Genomic DNA, 9,847 nt, shown 5'->3' on the forward strand with positions numbered 1-9,847 from the left:
ACTTCCCTGCCGAACTTTGGTGTTCAGCCTTCACTCGCTGGCATGTATGGCATTCTGCCACATACTGTGCTATCTCCCTCTTCATGTTATTCCACCAGAATAGTTCCTTTAAGTCCATGTACATCTTTGTACTTCCCGGATGTATGGAATATGGTGTTTGATGAGCTTCCCGGAGTATTACTTCCTTAATTTCAGCAATATCCGGAACGCAAATTCTTTTCTGGAACCATAAAGATCCAGATTCTCCTCGGTGAAATTCTGATGGTCTTCCCTCCTCTATTCTTCTCATCTCTTCTACAATGAATGGATCGTCCAATTGACCCATCATTATCTCATTCTTCAAGTTGACATTCAACTCATCGGCTACTTGCAACGCTGATAATCCTTCATGGGCTTCCTTCTCCCAAAGTTGTATTTGGGCTTGACTTATTTCCTTCCTCAACTCCGGTGATATTTCTTGTTCAACTCCTCCGGTACTCTTCCTACTCAGGGCGTCTGCTACTACATTGGCCTTCCCTGGTGTGTAATTGATTGTCAGGTCATAATCCTTGATCAATTCTAGCCATCTTTTCTGTCTCATGTTGAGTTCCTTCTGAGTGAAGAAATATTTGAGGTTTTTATGATCTGTATAGAGCTCACACTTAGCTCCATAGAGAAAATGTCTCCAAGTTTTGAGTGCAAATACGACCGCTGCTAATTCCAAGTCATGTGTTGGATAATTCACTTCATGAGATCTGAGTTGCCTCGATCCATAGGATATCACTTTCCGATCTTGCATGAGTACGCAACCCAATCCATGTTTGGATGCGTCACAGTACACGGTGTAGTCCTTGCCAACTTCAGGAACCGCTAACACCGGTGCCGTGGTGAGTTTCTCTTTTAGAGTTTGAAAGCTCTTTTCACACTCCTCGGACCACACGAATGGTGTGTTCTTCCTTAGCAACTTTGTCATAGGTCCTGCTATCTTAGAGAATCCTTCAATGAATCTCCGATAATATCCTGCCATTCCTAGGAATCCTCGGATTTCCTTGACAGTCTTGGGTGCTTCCCATTCTAGAACTGCTGCTACCTTACTCGGGTTGACAGCGATTCCATCTTTGCTAATGACATGACCAAGAAATTCCACTTGATCTAGCCAAAATTCACACTTGCTGAATTTGGCATAAAGTTGGTGTTCCCTTAGTGTTTGCAACACTAACCTCAAATGTTCGGCATGTTCTGCCTTGTTCTTGGAGTATATCAGAATATCATCGATAAATACGATGACAAACTTGTCTAGATATGGCATGAAGATCTTATTCATGAGATTCATGAATATTGCTGGGGCATTGGTCAATCCAAAAGGTACTACAAGGTATTCATGGTGTCCATACCTTGAGACAAAGGCAGTTTTCGGAACGTCTTCCTTCTTGATCTTTATCTGGTGATAACCGGATCTTAGATCAATCTTGGAAAAGACTCCCGCGCCTCTCACTTGATCAAATAGATCTTGTATTCTTGGAAGTGGATACTTGTTTTTGATTGTGACGTTGTTCAGATTCCTGTAGTCTCCGCACATCCTTCTTCCTCCGTCTCGTTTATCCACGAAGATCACAGGTGATCCCCATGGTGAAACACTCTCTTGAATGAATCCCTTTTGTTCCAAGTCATCCAGTTGCTCCTTAAGTTCTTTCAACTCCTTAGGCCCCATTTTATATGGTGCCTTGGCAATCGGAGCTGTTCCTGGAATTAGGTCGATAGTGAATTCTATCTCCCTATCTGGTGGCATACCAGGTAATTCCGCAGGAAACACATCCTGGAATTCATTTACTACAGGTATATCTTCTAATTTCACCTCCTTCATACTGTTCAGCTGTAGCTCCACTTCAATCTGTGTATGTTTGTCGCCTTGGTATATCATTTGTAACACCCCAAATTTCAATGAAAAAGAAAGTTAGAGAATTCCAGAAAAACAAATTTTCAAACCAACAAAAACTTTTCTTTTGCATATAGTACCATGCATAGGACTTGTGCATTTGAGTGATATGCCATGATGATTGTTATTACTTGTATTTGTGATGCTCTAAAACCCTAGAGTGATCATGTGAAGATCACCAACCAAATAAATCAAAGTGGAAGAAATTCCCATAATTGAAAAACCCTAAAAACCCTCACATATGCCCTATGGCATTTTTCAAAATTTTAACCCTAGACCTATTTGGTCTTCACCAGTAGTTGAATAATGTTGTGAAACATTTATTACAACTTTTGGAATCAAGGGTTCACCATTCAAATGAATTTCCAACACTTTTCCCACTCACATGTGATGATGACCAAATCTGCCAATTTCAGTCTGATCACCACTTTGAGCCCCTGCAATTCAATTTTCTCAAACCCATTTCTTGCTAACTCTTTGCACCATTTCAAAGTCAACATCAAGGTGAACAACTTTGATGAAGACCACCCTGCCAAATTCATCTTTGATCACTAGCTATGCTCATCTAAAGTTGCAACTTTATATTAAGATCAACAATCTCCACTTAGCCATTTTGGCCAAAATTTGAAATCTAATTTTTCCACCACCACCTCCATTCATCTCTGGTCAATTACAACTTATCTCAACACTCACTTTTCAAAAAGGTTCACCATTTGAATTATTTCCATTTTGGATATTTTTGTATTTTCCAAAATTGAACACTATTCCTACACTATAGCAAATAGTGATCTACTCAAACTAACCTACTCTAACCAACCCCAAATGGTCCCCTCGGTCCCCTCTCTCACTAACCTCAACATAGAAACCCTAGGGAGGGAGAGAGAACAAGCATGGCATGGCCATGCCGGCCACATGCCGGCCATGCCGCACCACCTCCTCTCTCCTTCATCGCCGACCCTGGCCACCATGTCCCTGCACTCCACCTCACTCTACTGGATCGCCTAGCATCGGCCGTTGTCGAGGAGGAACACAGCACAGGCCAGACAAGCACGCGTCCATGGCGCCCTGAACGCCGCTCGCGTCGCGCGTGGGCACGCCGCGGGCATACACTGGACACGCGCCGCGCCACGACCTCGAGCACGCCCTGGCCCCGCTTGCAACACGTTGAGCATCACCGTGACACCGCAACGCTCCCAGACACGCCCTCGACCACGACCCGCCACCGCCGTCGCCGGAGAAGAGAACCCTGGTCCGCCGCGGACGCGACGGACACGGAAGCAATGCGACCAATTTAGCCACCGCCCGACCCCGCTGTCGCCGCCTATAGCATCGCCGTGGAGCCGTAGAACACTGCCACCACCTCGCCTAGCTCGATCGCTTGCCGGAGAAGCCGCGCCATGGTCGACTTCTTCACGGCCAAGCCGCACCCTTGGCCATCTATAAATACCGCGTTCCTCGGACGTGCTGAGCACACCACCACGTTCACCACCCTCCACCGCTTCTCCTCCACCCAACCACTCGCTCGATTCTTGCCGGAGTTGCTCCAATTTGAAGCCCGGAGCCCGCCAGTACCGCACCTCGCCGCCGTCGATTGGAGCCGATCCAGGAGACGCCGCCGGTGCCAGGAGCTTCGCCGTCGTCCACATCGACATCACGCACACTGCCAGCCACCGCGGGAGCCCTGGTTAGCTCTCCCACCCCCTACCCGAGCCGCCGCGAACCTCTCTCTCGCCGGCGAGACGATGCACCTCAGCCGTTAGATCCCTCTCTAATCCTACGCTCCACGTCGCCCGTACCGCTTCGGCGTTTAAACGCCGCTGACATGCGGGACCCCCTGTCGAGCAGCCCACGCGGGCACAGACGCGTGGTGGGCTGGCCTTGGGCCTGTTTAAACCATTTCGGCCCGTTAGCTTTTCCCGCCGGCCTGTTTAATTCAAATTCGTTTTAAACATTTTCCAAACATTTTCAATACTGCCCAAACTTTGAAATTAAATAGTTTCCAATTGGCTAAACCAAATTTAGTGAATTTGATATTGTTGGAAAGCCACTGAAATTCTCTATCCAATGCCACTGGCCTCAGGGTCAAATTCTTGGTAGAATTAATGTGACAAAAATAACAAGCCAGGGACTTTTCCCTATTCAAATAATTCTTAAAAATCAACCAAAATAGATATTAAGTTAATTCCAACTCTAATAGCTCACATTTGACTTACACTAATTGTTTATGCAATAAAATGGTGTGGTCACTTTGCATGATCATGCCATGGTTTAATGAATGGATATTTTGACTAGTTTAACTAGTTGATATTATCCAAAACTATTAAAGTTAAATTGTGTGAAGTCTTACACTTCATTTAAACTTGTCTCACATGAATTCATGGGATGTTTGGACCCCTGGTTCCAAACTCTCTTATATGAATTTCTTGAGATTTAAATCAAATATAGTGTTATTTAAATGGCATGAGGTGTTCCACCTCATTTAAATCATTCTCCCAAATGATGATGATGATGAACATTTGATCTAGGTCAAGATGAGTTCATCCATGATTGTTGGAGAAATTAAATCTTAAGAAGATTTCAATGAGAGGAAATTATTTCTCAAGAACCCTATGGAAACTATCATTTACATATAGAATACAAATCCTATTTAAATCCCACAACCCATGCACCCTAGTTCATTTATGTGTGTGCATAGAGTAGTTTGTGTGTTTATTTGTGATGTGTGGAATAGCCATTGAATTAGTGAGTAATTATACTCGTATTCAAATTTAGACGGTAGCACCGGAGAGTACGCTCGAAGAAGAAGGTTGCTACCAGGAGGAGGAAGAGGAACAGTTTGAGAACTACCAAGGCAAGCTAAATTACTATGCAAGCTTTTATTCTTGCCAAGTGCAAAGCCCCTTGGGGCAAGGCACCATGTCTTACCTTTTCTTATGTGAACCCATCCCAAGTTTTTACTTGTTTTCCAAATGATTTTCCTTTTATAGTTAACTTTGGTCAAAATACAAGTGGTTTTTAGAGTAGGGAGTTAGCCTTTCCAAGCAAAGCAAGGTAGCACCTCTCATGAATTAGAGCTAGTGCTAATGAACTAACCTTAACTACTCTAGATGGGAACTTTGTGATTTTGAAAGGATTTTTAAACCTTGGAATGAAGAGGCATTCCATTGAATGAGTTTTGAAGGTGAATATGACCAAGAGAAGATGGTGATTTTTGATAAAACATGATGTGGGTTTGAATGCGATACCTTTCCAATTCTCAAGTACCCCCACAATACCTGATTATGGGTAGGGCTTAACTGGAAGTTTATGCGTCTTAGTATGGGTTCCCTCTAAACAAGCGTCATCGGGGTTATGCCGAAAGCTGCCTCTACCACAAAAGAAACGATACGATATGATGCGAAAGGAGGTGAATGTCCGGCCCAAGCCCTGTGCAGTTCCCAGGTTGACAGTTGGTCTTCACCGGAGGCCAAGCTCATGGGGAGAGGTGCTCATACTAGGATTCGTAAGTGAAAGGTTATGGTTGATGATCCGCGTCGTGTTACGATTATTCGGGAAATCCCGACGGATGAAATCAAATGTTGTGGCACAAGTGTGCAACCTCTGCAGAGTGTAAACCTATTCGAATAGCCGCGTCCACGGTTACGGACGGTTGGAAAGGCCATACAGTTTCCGATGTCATATCTTTGAAAATGATGTTGAAAGGTGATGGTGAATTGACTTGTGGTGAATTGAATTGAAATCACCACTTGAATGGTGGGAATGACACTAATGTTTCCCCTTGGGTTAGTTAGCACTTGAATAAGTTTTTCTCAAAACTTTGTGAACCAAAACTAGCTTTATGCAAATAAACTAGAGCTTAGCAAACCCTACTAGAATGTCTAGCACTTTTTCTTGAATTAGTTTGCGAGTACTCAACGTACTCACGGCTTTGTCCCTGGCTATTCAAATGGCCAGAGTATGAAGATGAACAAGGAGATGACCAGCAGGACGCCTACGACAACTAAGCGCCTTCCGACGTCAAGCGTTGGCCTGTGGACTAGAGAGTCCTTCTATCTTACGCTTCCGCTATGTTGAACTATGAACTTGTGTTTGTTCGTTGATCAATAGATCAACTATTCGTGTAATATGGATCATGTGATTCCAATTTGTAAGACTTATGGGTTGTAATGAATGATGACTGTGATACTTAACTATTATGCCTCGCAACAACAATATTCCTGGGATTGCGATGTATGACATAATAGGCATTCGGACTTAAAAATCCGGGTGTTGACAAGTTGGTATCAGAGCCATTGTTTGACCTTAGAAGACCTTAGTTAGAATGGGCGTTGAAAAATTTAACTTTGAAATCAAATGAAAGGACTTATTTGTGAAAATTTACTACACTCTTGCCTTCGAGACTTTGCCAAAATTTGATCATGTCTATCTTATTTAAATCAACTTAAAACCTTGCCACACTTTGCACTCTCTAACTTACTCATCCAATTCTCTTTCAGATGGAGCCGAATGAACCCCTCAACACCAAGTTCTATCAGCTTGGAAGCGGAGGAAGCTTGATCTTCGAGCATGACCTCGACTCCCTGTCGGATCACCTTGGCCGCCCACACCCCGAGTTTCACGGGATTCAGGTGGACGACCAGCCGGGAGGGGAACTGCAGTGGATTATCACTGCCGACTTGAGGGGCAAGCTGGAGCCTCCCACCTCGGAGAGGATCCTTTTCTCTTTCAGGGAAAGCAACTGGCTCGACGGGCTTGCACGTGCTCTTCAGGAAGCACTTGCTCGTCTGTGCGGACAGAATACCGAAGCCCTTCGTGAGGAACGCTTTGCGCATCTCGCACGGCGTAAACTCTGACGGAAGACCCATGGATGTGCCACTCCACCCCCGGTTGAGGCACCATGTGGATCACTTGGACTTCATGCTCTACCGGACTCGAGGGACCTCGACGCCTCTCGCGCTTACGCGAACCAGACCCATGCTCACATCATCGAGCAGGGTGAGGCGATCAAGCTACTCAACAACGACCGCAGGAACCTTCGCCAGCAGCGTGCCAAGAAGGACGCTACGATTCGCCGCCTTCGCGACCGGATCGCGTCACTTGAGGCCACTGTCACGGCCAGGAGGATCAGATTCGTCACATGGAGGAGGACGATGAAGGCATCGATATTCAGGGAGGAGATGCCTTTCTGAGCGATGACGATGACTTTGAGGAGGACGAGAACACCGAGGAGGAGGACTACGAGTTCCTGGAGGCCGGACAGGATGACTACGTCCCGATTGATATCGACGATGAGGAGTAGTTGCACTAGTTTCACTTATAGTAGGTGTGAGTTGTATCCCGTCCTTTGTATCGTAGCATGAGAATGGTTCTTAAAACCATTGGAGTATGTGTGTAGTTTGTACTATGTGTTGCATGAATGAATGAATGTTATGTTTGTCATGAAAAGATTACAAGTTTTCAAATGTTTTTCAAACTAAAATGAACCATAGAATTTTCCCTCTTATCTCATGATCTTCTATACCTTCAGATGGCCCCTCCGAATCGCACCAACGACGCGATGATGCAGCTTTTGCAAACCCTGCTTGCAGACCGGGAAACCGAGAGAGCCGAGCGCCAAGCCAACATCATCGCCTTGCAGAACATCGCCCAAGGCCATGGAAATCATGACCACCCCGGATCCAAGCTCAAGAACTTCCAGAACACCAACCCTCCGGTGTTTAGCAAGACCGAGGAGCCCCTCGACGCCGACGATTGGCTCCAGACTATGGAGAACAATGCTGAAGTAGCTGGAGTGGAAGCCAACGAGAAGGTGTTGTTCGCCACTCACTACCTCGCTGGACCAGCTCGCGCTTGGTGGACAAGTACCCGTGCCATGAACGGAGGTCAATTCATGACTTGGGAGGATTTCAAACTCAAGTTCAGCAAGTACCATGTACCCCCGGGTCTTATCAAGAAGATGAGGGATGAGTTCCGTGAACTGAAACAAGGTCGCATGACGGTGGTTGAGTACCGCGACAAGTTTCTCACCTTGTCAAGGTATGCCCCTGATGAGACGGACACCGTTGAAAAGAGGAAGGAGAGATTCCTGAACGGGCTGCATGATGAGATGCAGACTGTCCTCGTCAACATCCCCTTCGCCGACCTCGAAGCCCTTGTTGACTCCGCCATCCAGATGGAGGGCAAGTTGAACCAAGCCAATGAGAACCGCAAGCGCCGCATGGCAAATCAGAGTGGATCAAGCCACCCCCAAAAGTTTCGCCCTAGCTCAAGCGGAGGTTTCAATCCGAGACATAACAAACCCCCGATGCAGAACTCTCGCCCGGTTATCGTAACCGAAGTGGAGGAAACTCCAAGCCAGGAGGCAACAACCCCAACTACAACAACAACAACTACAACCGCGCTCCACCTCGAGCCCCGAACACCAACAACACCAACACCAACACCAACCCCGTAACCGGGAGCAATGCCATTCCCGTTGCGAACAAGCAGGACAAGAGCACTATCACTTGTTATGAGTGTGGTGTAGTGGGGCACTACTCCAACGAGTGTCCCAAGCGTCTTGCCAAGCTCGCCGGCAACACCGCTGCTCCTGCTCAGCAGCAACGCCGTGTCTCCACCGGCAAGAAGTTCGCCCCCAACAACCCCAACAACCGCAACGGCCGCCTCTACCACATGAACGCCGAAGAAGCCCAGGAAGCCCCGTATGTGGTACTGGTATGTTTTCTGTCAACCACACCCCTGCTAGAGTGTTGTTTGATTCCGGAGCATCGCATTCCTTTGTCACCGAAGATTTTGCATCAACAAGTAAAATTCAACCCCTCGGTTTGAAGCATGTTATGATAGTTCAAATCCCCGGATCAACCACCAAAGCCAGAAAATTTTGTAAAAATGTGCCAATCAAAATCCATGATGTTGATTTCTTTGCAAATCTCATCATACTTGGAACCAAAGGTTTGGAAGTTGTCCTAGGAATGGACTGGATGTCCAAACACAATGGATTGATAGATTGCGCCAAGAAAGCCATAACCATGACTAGCAGCACCGGAATCGTAGTTGAGCACGTCTCTGAAAAACTACCCAGAAAATTTACCTGCAACCAAAGTGTATCCAAGCCTACTGGATCAAATCAGGGTCGTTTGTCGCTACCCCGATGTGTTTCCCGGATGATCTACCCGGTATGCCCCCGGACCGGGATATCGAGTTTATCATCGAGTTAATCCCCGGAACTGGACCCATCGCCCCAGAGCCTACAGCATGAACGCAGCCGAGCTTGTGGAGCTGAATAAGCAAATAGATGACATGTTAGCCAAAGGTTTGATCATACCAAGTGCATCCCCCTGGAGATCCCCCGTCTTGTTTGTCGACAAGAAGGATGGTGCAAATCGTTTATGCACCGACTATCGTAAGCTTAACGATGTCACCATCAAAAACAAATACCCCTTACCCAAGATCGAAGACTTGTTCGACCAACTCACCGGATCCCGAGTTTTCTCGAAAATTGATCTTAGAACTGGATACCACCAACAGAAAATCCGAGCCACCGATATTCCAAAAACTGCCTTTACCACCAGATATGGGTTGTATGAGTACAACGTCATGTCATTTGGACTGACCAATGCTCCCGCTTATTTCATGAATCTCATGAATAAGATCTTCATGAACTTCTTGGACAAATTTGTCGTTGTTTTCATCGACGACATTTTGGTCTACTCCAAGTCCGAAGAAGAACATGAACAGCATCTGGAGATTGTTCTAGAAACCCTGAGACAGCACCAGTTGTACGCCAAGTTTAGCAAGTGTGAGTTTTGGCTGGAAGAAGTTGGATTCCTCGGACACATCTTGTCTGCAGGAGGAATTGCCGTAGATCCCGCCAAGATCAAAACTGTTATGGAATGGAAAGCTCCGACCACACAAACTGAGGTCCGTGCTTTT

Source organism: Lolium perenne, chromosome 5 (genome assembly GCF_019359855.2).
Source record: "Lolium perenne isolate Kyuss_39 chromosome 5, Kyuss_2.0, whole genome shotgun sequence".
Classification (NCBI taxonomy): Eukaryota; Viridiplantae; Streptophyta; class Magnoliopsida; order Poales; family Poaceae; genus Lolium; species Lolium perenne.